This window comes from Pteronotus mesoamericanus, unplaced genomic scaffold, assembly GCF_021234165.1.
Source record: "Pteronotus mesoamericanus isolate MK-2021 breed Mesoamerican mustached bat unplaced genomic scaffold, CSHL_Meso_final scaffold_54, whole genome shotgun sequence".
Taxonomy (NCBI): domain Eukaryota; kingdom Metazoa; phylum Chordata; class Mammalia; order Chiroptera; family Mormoopidae; genus Pteronotus; species Pteronotus mesoamericanus.
The window spans coordinates 14,757,009-14,766,671 of record NW_026555321.1 but is presented as its reverse complement, the minus strand read 5'-3'; the positions used below and the strand labels follow the sequence as shown (position 1 = coordinate 14,766,671).

The window sequence follows — 9,663 nt, the reverse complement described above, 5'->3', positions numbered from 1 at the left end:
CTATTTTTTACATTTTCACTCTAGGTAAGGCATTGGTGTTAAATCTGAAAAAATACTAGATAGACCTTCTTCTTTCAGGGAGATCATATTAGAGGACGTAGACACAGGAACTGTCAAAACTGATGGCAGGAAATAACCGAGTCAGAGTTGCTGGTGGAGGCAGGAAGCATTGAAAGACTTAGAAAAGGGAGGATGTAAGTCAGAGAAGCCTTTGTGCAAGATCTGGGCTTTTGAGGCTGGATTCAGGTAGGGAGGGAGGATAGGAGGATGATTGGAACGCAGATGAAAAGGGAATGCCTAACTCTAGATTGGTGAACACATCAGGGAAGATAGAATATATTTACTCTGACTTAAAATTCCGTCAGACTAGATGTGGGAGGGGCTTAGAAAATCTTGTTTGTGTTTGCTAAATAAAAACACATGGGAACTTGTCCTTCACGTCCCTTTTCAGGCTCCTTACCTGGGATTCTTTCTAAGACAGTGGAGTCAGCTCAAATTGTGCACAAGACAGCAATTTACCTACTAACTCTGGACTGCAGCATGAGGAGCTCTTTTGCTGATAGGCAAAAGGTATTTTCCTGCAATGGATTTGTTTTTCAAATGATAGCTTTTGCCATCTGACTCCTAGTTCTCTTGAGGTTAAGTATCCCAAATGGTTTGCAATGGAAGCATTCCATTTAACTGCCCGGGTCACAGTGAGCAGGGCTGAAAGGAGAGAATGGAGTGGAACCATTTGTAACAGCATTGTGTGGTTTACTGAGAGAGAATGTGTATGAAAAATGGAGCAGTGCAGGCTAGGAGAAAAAGACCAAATACATAATCCACTGTGGAAATTATGCATATGTTAATATATAGAATATAGAAGGGAAATGTAGTCAGCAGATATCTGGCAAACTGATGCCAAGTAAGAGAAATGGATGGATACTTATCCTTTGGGGAATAATATCTGCCATTGTAAATGACTTAGCTAAGTTCATAATCATTGTCATTGGGCACAAAATAACTTTTCTCTGAGATGCCAACCATCCTGTGTAACGGAGCACTATTATGTTGTTAAAAATATATTTGTTGAGTCCATAGAGGCATAATAAATTGTAAGCAAGTGGAAATGTATTAAAACATGAAGAGAAAATGATCTGCAATAAAGTCCAAATATTCTGCCTGGGAAAGAGATTTTAAATGAAGTTAAGTGCAAACCCATCAGGGGGAGCAGCAGCTGTAGGCTGTAGGATGGCACGTGCACTTGAATAGCAGCGTGCCCAATGGCCAAACTTTCACATGACTTTTGTACCAGATCTACTCTTCAGTCATAACCCACGGTGTTGGTAAAGGTGTGAGCCTTACTCAGGAGTTGAGACTGAATGTTTCCTACTCCGATCTAATGGAAAGGTCTGAGAAAAATTTAGGTAAAATGGGACAAAGTTAACAAAGCTAACAACCGGCTGTCTGGCAGTGTTGAATTCCCATTTTGTAAGTTGAATAAATGCTTGGAGCACTCCCTCTCTGTCAGGAGCTGCGGGGGTAGGGCTCAGAATCCTAAGGTTTGTAGCGGGGAGGACGAGGCAAACACTGGAGGATCCACAGTGCAGAGGGAGTGATGAGGAAGTTGCAGGCATTCGCTAGAAGAAAGTAGTTGCCGTGGAGTTACATGGTGACGAGTGACCCTTCCGGGACAGGCCTAACAGGGAAGCCTGAGAGCTCGCTTTATAGAAGTACAAGCAAACAAGAGTATGGAAGGTGGGGTGGGGTAGCAGAAAATACTCAAATGAGTTTTGCTTGGTAAGAGGGTTTATTGTCTTGATTAAACAAAAATGTGCCATTTGCCATTTGGGGTAATGGCAGTTTGGCCTGAGACAGGGGCCATCCACACTGTGAAGAGCTTCGCACGCCAGGCTAAAGAGCTGGGACTTTTCCCTCTGGATCTGTGGGACGCTGACAGAGATTCTGAAGTGGCAACATGTTTCCCGCAGGTTTTTCTTATGTAAAATGGAATGTTAACAAGTGAGAGAAAGCTCATGGCACCTGTTAGAAAGTTCTTGCAGGAATTGAGACATGAGATGATAGGGAAAGTTGAGAAAAAAGAACAGATGCAAAGTAATAGAGAAGAAGGACTTCATCAAACTTTTTGAGTGAAGTTCAAACCAAGTGAAATAAAGTCCAAGAAGATGCTGTGGGCTGTGAAATTAAGTCGGACACAAAGGACAGATATTGTTATATTCCACTTCTCTGAGGTTCCTAGAATAGATTCATGGAGACAAAAAATAGAATGGGGTTACTAGAAGCTGGAGCGGAAGGAAATAGGGAATTAGTATTTAATGGGTACAGGATGATGAAACATTTTGCAGATGGATAATGGTGATGGTTGTACAATAACATATGTGTAGTTGATGTCACTGACATGTACACATAAAAAGAAATGAAATGGTAACTTTGGTGTTATGTAGATTTTACCACAGTAAAAAATGCTAAAAAAGATGCTGTGGCTTGGCATAGCAATTATGAGACTAGTGGACTGTAGGGAGATCATGAGGAATGATTTCTCATTTGGGGCTTGAACATGGCTTATTTCAGTCATATGGAGTTTGAGGAAAGAGTATATTCAAGTAGAATTTTTTTTCAGGGTTTTGTGAAGTTCTTAGCCATCAGAGTGGGCTCAGAGAAATAGTTCTATGATAGAAACTTGTTAAAGCAGATGTGTTTCTACCAACTGTCTCTGACACAGAGGACTTCTCTTCTGAATAGTTGTTCTAAAATGAGGTGTTAAGATTTTCCCAGAGAGCTCTGTCAAAGGAAGAGAGGAGAAATAGTTTGAAGGGAACTTAATAGGAGTTTAAACCTTCAATTTGTTCAAATATGAGAATGAAATCAAAGGGGCTAAATCAGGTATATATGGGAATTTGTGACCTTAGAATATTGAAATTTAGATATGTTTTGTTTATATGTTATGTATGCTAATTCTCAGTGCATGCATTTTAAGGTCCTCTTGATATCTCATTTCTCTGTTGAACGGGAATGGTTGGCTTGTCTTCTGAATCAGGTAGGATTATTCTCCAAGTGTAGCTAAAAATTTCCTTCTTAGCTCCAACTTTATTGAAAAAGGAAACAGATTTATTAGAGAAACTTGGGGTTAACTTCTGAATTGATTCAGGAGTTGCAAAACCTTATGCTTTCTAAATACTGGATTCTGAATGTTGGGCAAGTTCTCTGTAGTCATAGAGATATCCAGAAAAAGAGATGATTGACAATTCATGAATTATAATAATTTTGTTGAATGTTTTGAAAGGTATTGCCTATTTATATAATGCATTGTTAGACATTGTGGCAATGAATCATTTTGTTAATTGTTTTGTGTAAACTCTTAGAGCATATCATTTATAAATATAGACAATTTGCATACTATGCATATTTGATTTTGAACAATAAATACTTTTTGGTCATGTGGACACTGAAGAACATACTATTCTATCACCATGAGGCAGATTCATTTTAAATTGAACTTTAAGTATATTTGATGAATTTCTTTATCTTGCTTAATATCTTCATATTTTCAGAATTTCAAAATCATTGCTTTTATTTGCACTGGTATTTAGAATATTAAGATTCACAGCTGGCAAACTACAGACTACAGCTCATAGGTCAAATCCAACCAGCCACCTGTTCTGTAATAATGTTTCACTGTAACACAGCCATGCTCATTCATTCCATATTGTGTTTGGAAGGAATGTTTTCCCCATTCAATGGCACAGTTGAGTGGTTGCAACAAAGTTTGGTCCACAAAACTTCTACTACTTACTGTCTGGTATTTTACAAAAAATGTCTCCCTATTCCTGGTCTAGAGTGTTATGTTGGGAAGATTGCTGAGGCTTCAACTAATGTCAGATGAAAAAAAATTATGATTTAAGAAGAATTATATTAAAAAATTAGACTTTCTGCTGGTTGCCACTGTAGGCAGTACTTTAAAAATATTGATAATGCATTGCAGATGAATAACCTAAGGCTCTTAGTGTATATAACTTTCCCAAGGTTACATAGTGGCAAATTCAAACACTGGTCCCTGTATTTTATCTGGTGTATTTCATCTCTTCTGTGTTGGGAAACACCCTGTCTGATTTAAGGAACTATAGCCCCGCAGACAGGCGAGAGGGCCCCAAGACTGGAAATAATCAAGGAGGCCTTGGGAAAAGAGGCCACTGGGGAGACGAAACCTGTCCCCCTGGCAGGGGTGCAGCCCCTGCCCCCTTCGCATTCCCTGCCCCCCTCGCTTCCCCCTGCTTGACCCTGTGATGGTTGGTTGTTGAGGACAGGTAAGTTCTCTCAAGAGGAGGGACAACCTAAGCCAGACATTGGCTGGTATGGGCAGCAGACAAGGACTTGGGGGGACACAGGGAAAGGGCAAAAAGGCCCGCACACCTTGGCTCAGGTTGGACATGGCCAGAGTCCTCATTCTGTCTGAAAGAAGTCTCCTTATCTCTTGGCGGCTCTGCCCTGTCCACCTGGCTCAGGCTTGAAACAATACTAAAGGCAGATACAGCCCTAAACTGGATTGGGCGGTTCCTGGGGACAGTCAGGCCCAGAAGTAAGTTCCGCTAAGCATGCTTGTTCTTTTCTCAAAAGCTATGATAACCGGCTCATATGGGGAAGGGGATTACATTATTCATAGACTCTGAACTGAGGCAGATCTCAAGTGGCCCTCCAGTTGTTATCCATGATCTCTATCCCTTTTCTGTAAACATAGCCTTTTGACATTGATTGATGAGCGTTGTATCCTTACCCCTGTACATATGGTTCTCAATAAAAGCCTTTGGACATGGGGGCTGGGACCTTCTCCACTAGAGGGAAGTCACCATGTCCCCTCTCCTGGCAAACAGAGAAGTGTTTGCGATGACTCGTGTTTATTCCCCCATTCCTGTGACAACCCCGGGACAGGCTCTGCAGGATTCAGAGCCCCACTCCCTCCTCAGCTGGCTGGACAGTAACCCTCAGATGAAGGAGCACCTGCGACCCGCGCTCCCTGAAACGTGTTGCCCCCCACTCCTGCCCCCGCAGCACTTCTGACTCAATTAACAATAGGTGAACTTGTAGAGTCACTTTGTCTTTGTCGATATTAAGGAAAAGTGGTAAACAAGTGATTCATGAGTGATATGTGATCCTTAAATATGTTTTTTTGGGCCAAAATCAGAACCAATGCTTCTTTTTCTAAATAAATTGAAAAGGTTTAAAATCCACAAACATACAGCTCAGGCTGGTGTGGCTCAGTGGATTGAGCACTGGCCTGTGAACCAAAGGGTCATCAGTTCAATTCCCAGTCAGGACACATGCCTGGATTGTGGGCCAGGTTCCCAGTAGGGGGCGCGTAACAGGCAATCACACACTGATGTTTCTCTCCATCTCTTTTTCCCCTCCCTTCCCCTCTGTCTAAAATTAAATAAAATCTTAAAAAAAATCTACAGACATACATTACAACCTAGATTTTGAAAAACTCTGAAAGTCAAAATAGCTAACAATATTTGCACACACTCTTGTATGGCAATATTTGGTTAGAACTAACTAGTGGCTCTATCTCTGGTTTACTGCAGTCTCAAGTACTTTCCCAGCCAACCTACCTCACTTATTTTTGTTCTGTTTGGCCCATAAAGTTATCTTAATTTATGATCCTTGACATTGATAGCATAGAAACAATAAGGACAACTAACTCAAATGTGGCCTCAGAGTTTAGAAATGAGATTAAGGAGTTCTTTACCAAAATTGAGCTCTTCTATTCTCCGTGGTAAATTAGACTGATGATATTTTCATGGCTTTGATTACTAGAATCATTTTTCATTGAGAAAAGAATGGGATTAAAGGATTCAAAAAGCTTTTATTATGTTTTGCTGTGCCTTCAGAGACAAAGTGGAAAAATAGCAGGTGGGTTTGGGATGTGCTAACAGTCAGTTGGTCCAGAAAATTAAGGCCAGAAACTTCTTTGTTGGGTTCCGAGCAGTTTCCCATAGTGGCCTTCCGCTAAAGGGAGTGTATCTAAGTGAGGTCAGTGGGCTGCTGTCTACACTGTTTCTGCTCCCTGAGTGAGTTAATTCTGTCACAGTGGGCATTTCCAGATAAAAAGAGCAGAGACACTTGAAAAGCACTTTGAGATGTATCCTCTGAAACCCATTAAACAGAAAAGGCATGGTGTCAACATTTTTTTCATGGGTCACTGCCTTCTTGTGATAAATTGTTTTTTCACATATTATGCACCTTGGTTCAACTCTTTTGAAATCTGGAAATACTTTTTTTTACAGAAAGAAGGAAAAGGGGCGAGTGTGGAGGCTGGTAACATACACAACCATTTGATTTGTTCAGACACTTCTCCCGAAAGGGCAGTAAACATGCTTAGCTTATTTTATGGCTGGAGTCTTTTTATGTGTGTGCAACTGCATTCTCCAGATCCCCCTTCACACGTAATTCCACTCCGTCCCACAGAAGCCAGGTGGTGCTGCTGGGAGTGATGTTGCTGCTTCCAACAAGAGGATTTGGCTCCCACATTTGTAGTGCTGTCAGATGTTTTACCTTCCAGAGAAGGGGATTATATGGTATCAGGCACTATGCCAACATTTTATCGGTGTTGTTTACATTTGGAAATATATCTCAAAGTTTGGATCTCCATTTGAATGTAAGATAGAAACCTAAGTGAACACTTTTCTTTTATATAGTGTCCTTCTTTGTTCTGCTTTTCTTTCCTGTGCCCCCAAAATTCTCAGAGAAAGTATACTATGGAGAAGAAAAAATAAAATATATGCATGAGAGTTATGCCTTACAACTAAGATTATTGGATTCTATATGTATCTTTGTCCAATGACGTAAGCACAGTACTTTGGTTTGTATTTAATAATATATTCCCAGTGTCACCTATGTTGCTTCTGCATTTTAATTTGAGGGTGACCTGTCCAAACTCTCTGTTGGAATTCTGCCAAATGTCACCCATCCTTGAGACCATGACTGGCATTTCCTTCTCTTTCGTTTCATTTCTCTGGTATAGACAATCATGTGTTGGGTAGCTAGCATCTTTTCTTGGTATAGAGCTTTTTTTGTGCATAGGGGAAAAAATGTTCCCTATAGAGCAGACTGTTGCCCTCTATGAGCGTTCTGAATCTATGAACTAAAAAGCTTAATTACTAGAATATGGTATTAGCAAACATTAGATTCACAGGCTTCATAAAGCTGTTGATGGACTCACACTTTCCCTGTTGTATGCCTGTTAACCTAGAGTAGTCCTGGTTTCTAGGGGAGTGTTATGGCACCACTCCTTCCTTTTTATTTCTGCTTAAAAAGGGATCTGTTGTCATTTCCTACCCTTACATCATACGATTGCCTCTTGGACATGAGGTCCTCTTCGAGGGAATAACTTTTGAGTGTCTTCTCATGCATTCTATGCTTTAGTTTATCAGGGATTAGCCAACTATGGCCCATGGCCCATATCTGACTCCCCACCTATTTTTATAAACAAAGTTTTATTGAAACATATCACACTCATTTGTTTAGATATCAACTATGGCTGCTTTTGCTCTACCATGACTAAGTAGACTACAATAGCAGTTTTGCTTCAGACTAAATGGGTCATGAAGCCTAAAATATTTACTGCCTGGTTCTTTTCAGAGTAATTTGCCCAATGCTGAACTATGCATTCATTTAAGATACATTTGTTAGGTGTGTAAAATTTTACTATGTGCTGGATGTATAGGATCTAAGTATAAAGGATATATAACACTTTCAAAGAGCTCTTCTTGTGGACGAGACAGACATGTTAGCATAGTTTAACTACAGAATACATGCTCTAAAAGTGAATTTAGTAGGTAATGAGTACAGAATAAGGAACACATAACTCTGCCGGAGGGCCAGAAGAGGTGTTTAGAAGAGGGGTTCATGAGGGAAGTAGTCTTAGAATTTTGAACTTGCAAGACAAAGAGAACTTATCCAGGTAGAGGATGGGAGCTCCAGGCCACATTTCTTGCAGAAGGAGAAACATGAGCAAAGTTGCAAATGAAGATGAGAATAAGGCTGCTTTGGGAGACAGTTCAGTTTGGCTGAAGCCAAAATCCTGAAGGACAACCACCAGATAAAAAATTTGTACTATGTGGAGCTATTAGAATTTTTAAAATGGTTTAGTGGAGAACAGAGTAAAGGGAGGTAGAGCTAGAAACTGGTTTATCTTACTTGTGTAGATACTTACGGAACTTCTCTACATCCCCAAATCTGTTCTCTAGCTTGGCTATTATCTTATATATTAGCTTGAAAAACAATTTTCTTTGGGAAAAGCAAGGGGCAAAAGCTTTTATTCAGGTAAAATCATTATTATCCCACTTCAAGGTGGTATTTTTTTTTGAGGGGGTTCTCTTTTGGGAGGTTTTGGGTTTCTTGTTTTACTCTTTATCGCAAGAAGGTGGCAAGTATCACTTTCTGTTTACCCCAGTAAGAACCTGTGCATGGTAGAGAATCCTAACAATTCTCCATGATTTTTATAAGACGCAAGAAGACTATTCACTGGAAGTATTAGATCAGGTGGCAAGAATGCTTACATTCAGTGCCTGTTACCTTGTGTCTGTCAGAGCTTTCTGATACTTGAAATGAACTGCTTGTCTCATGGCAGTAGGAATTAATCAAAAAGAATGAAAAATATGTTTTCTTTGCTATGGAAACTGCTCTGACTCTGCTTATTAAAATATATTATTAAAACTTTTCCTATCTTGCAAGATTGCAGGTGAAAAACTGAGAAGCTGGATACTAAGGAAAAGAAACCTGAAGCCAAGAAGGCTGATGCTGATGGCAAGGTTAAGAAGGGCAACCTCAAAGCCAAAACACCTAAGAAGGGGAAGCGCCACTGCAGCCAAAACCCTGTACTGTTCAGAGGCGTTGACAGATACTCCCGGCCAGTGATGTAATCTTGAAAGGCCATGTATAGGAGGAAGTATTGTAGCTAACTCCAGGATTGAAAGGAAAAAAGAGAAAGTTCTTGGTACTGTCACAAAACCAGTGAGTGGGGAGAAGAATGGTGGTACCCGAGCAGTTAAACTTTGCAAAATCCTTAGATATTATTTTGCTGAAGTTGTACCACAAAAACTGTTGAGCTATCGCAAGAAACATTTCAGCCAGCATGTCAGAAAACTGCGGGCCAGCATCACTGCTGGGACACTTTGGCTATAATCACTGGGTGCTACAGAGGCAAGAGGGTGGCCTTCCTCAAGTAGCTGAGCAGTGGCTTGGTACTTGTGATGGGACCTCTGCCTCTTAATTGAGTTCCCCTATGTAGAACACACCAGAAATTTGTCATTGCCACCTCCACCAAAATTGGTATCAGCGGTGTGAAAATCCCCCCACATTTCACAGAAGCTTGCTGCAAGAAGCTGCACAAGCCCAGACACCAAGAAGGTGAGAATTTTGACACAGGGAAGGAGAAACACAAAATTACAGAGCAGTTCAAGGTTGATTAGAAAGCAGTGGACTAGCAAATTCTGCTAAAAATAAAAGCTGTTCCTCAGTTCCAGGGCTGCTTCTGCTCTGTTTGTTCTCACAAATGGGCTTCATCCTCACAAATAGTGTTGTAAATTTCTTACAGAGAACCTAATTAAATAACTGATATGTTAAAAGATAAAAATAAAATATATTATCAATTAGTAGATAACACTAATG

At 40.3% G+C, this 9,663-nt stretch overlaps 1 pseudogene; it reads left to right on the top strand.

The window, feature by feature from the left end:
- The first annotated feature begins 1,835 nt into the window (after window positions 1–1,835).
- LOC129087889 (60S ribosomal protein L6-like) lies at window positions 1,836–9,460 on the top strand (annotated as a pseudogene).
- The last annotated feature ends 203 nt before the right edge of the window (window positions 9,461–9,663 follow it).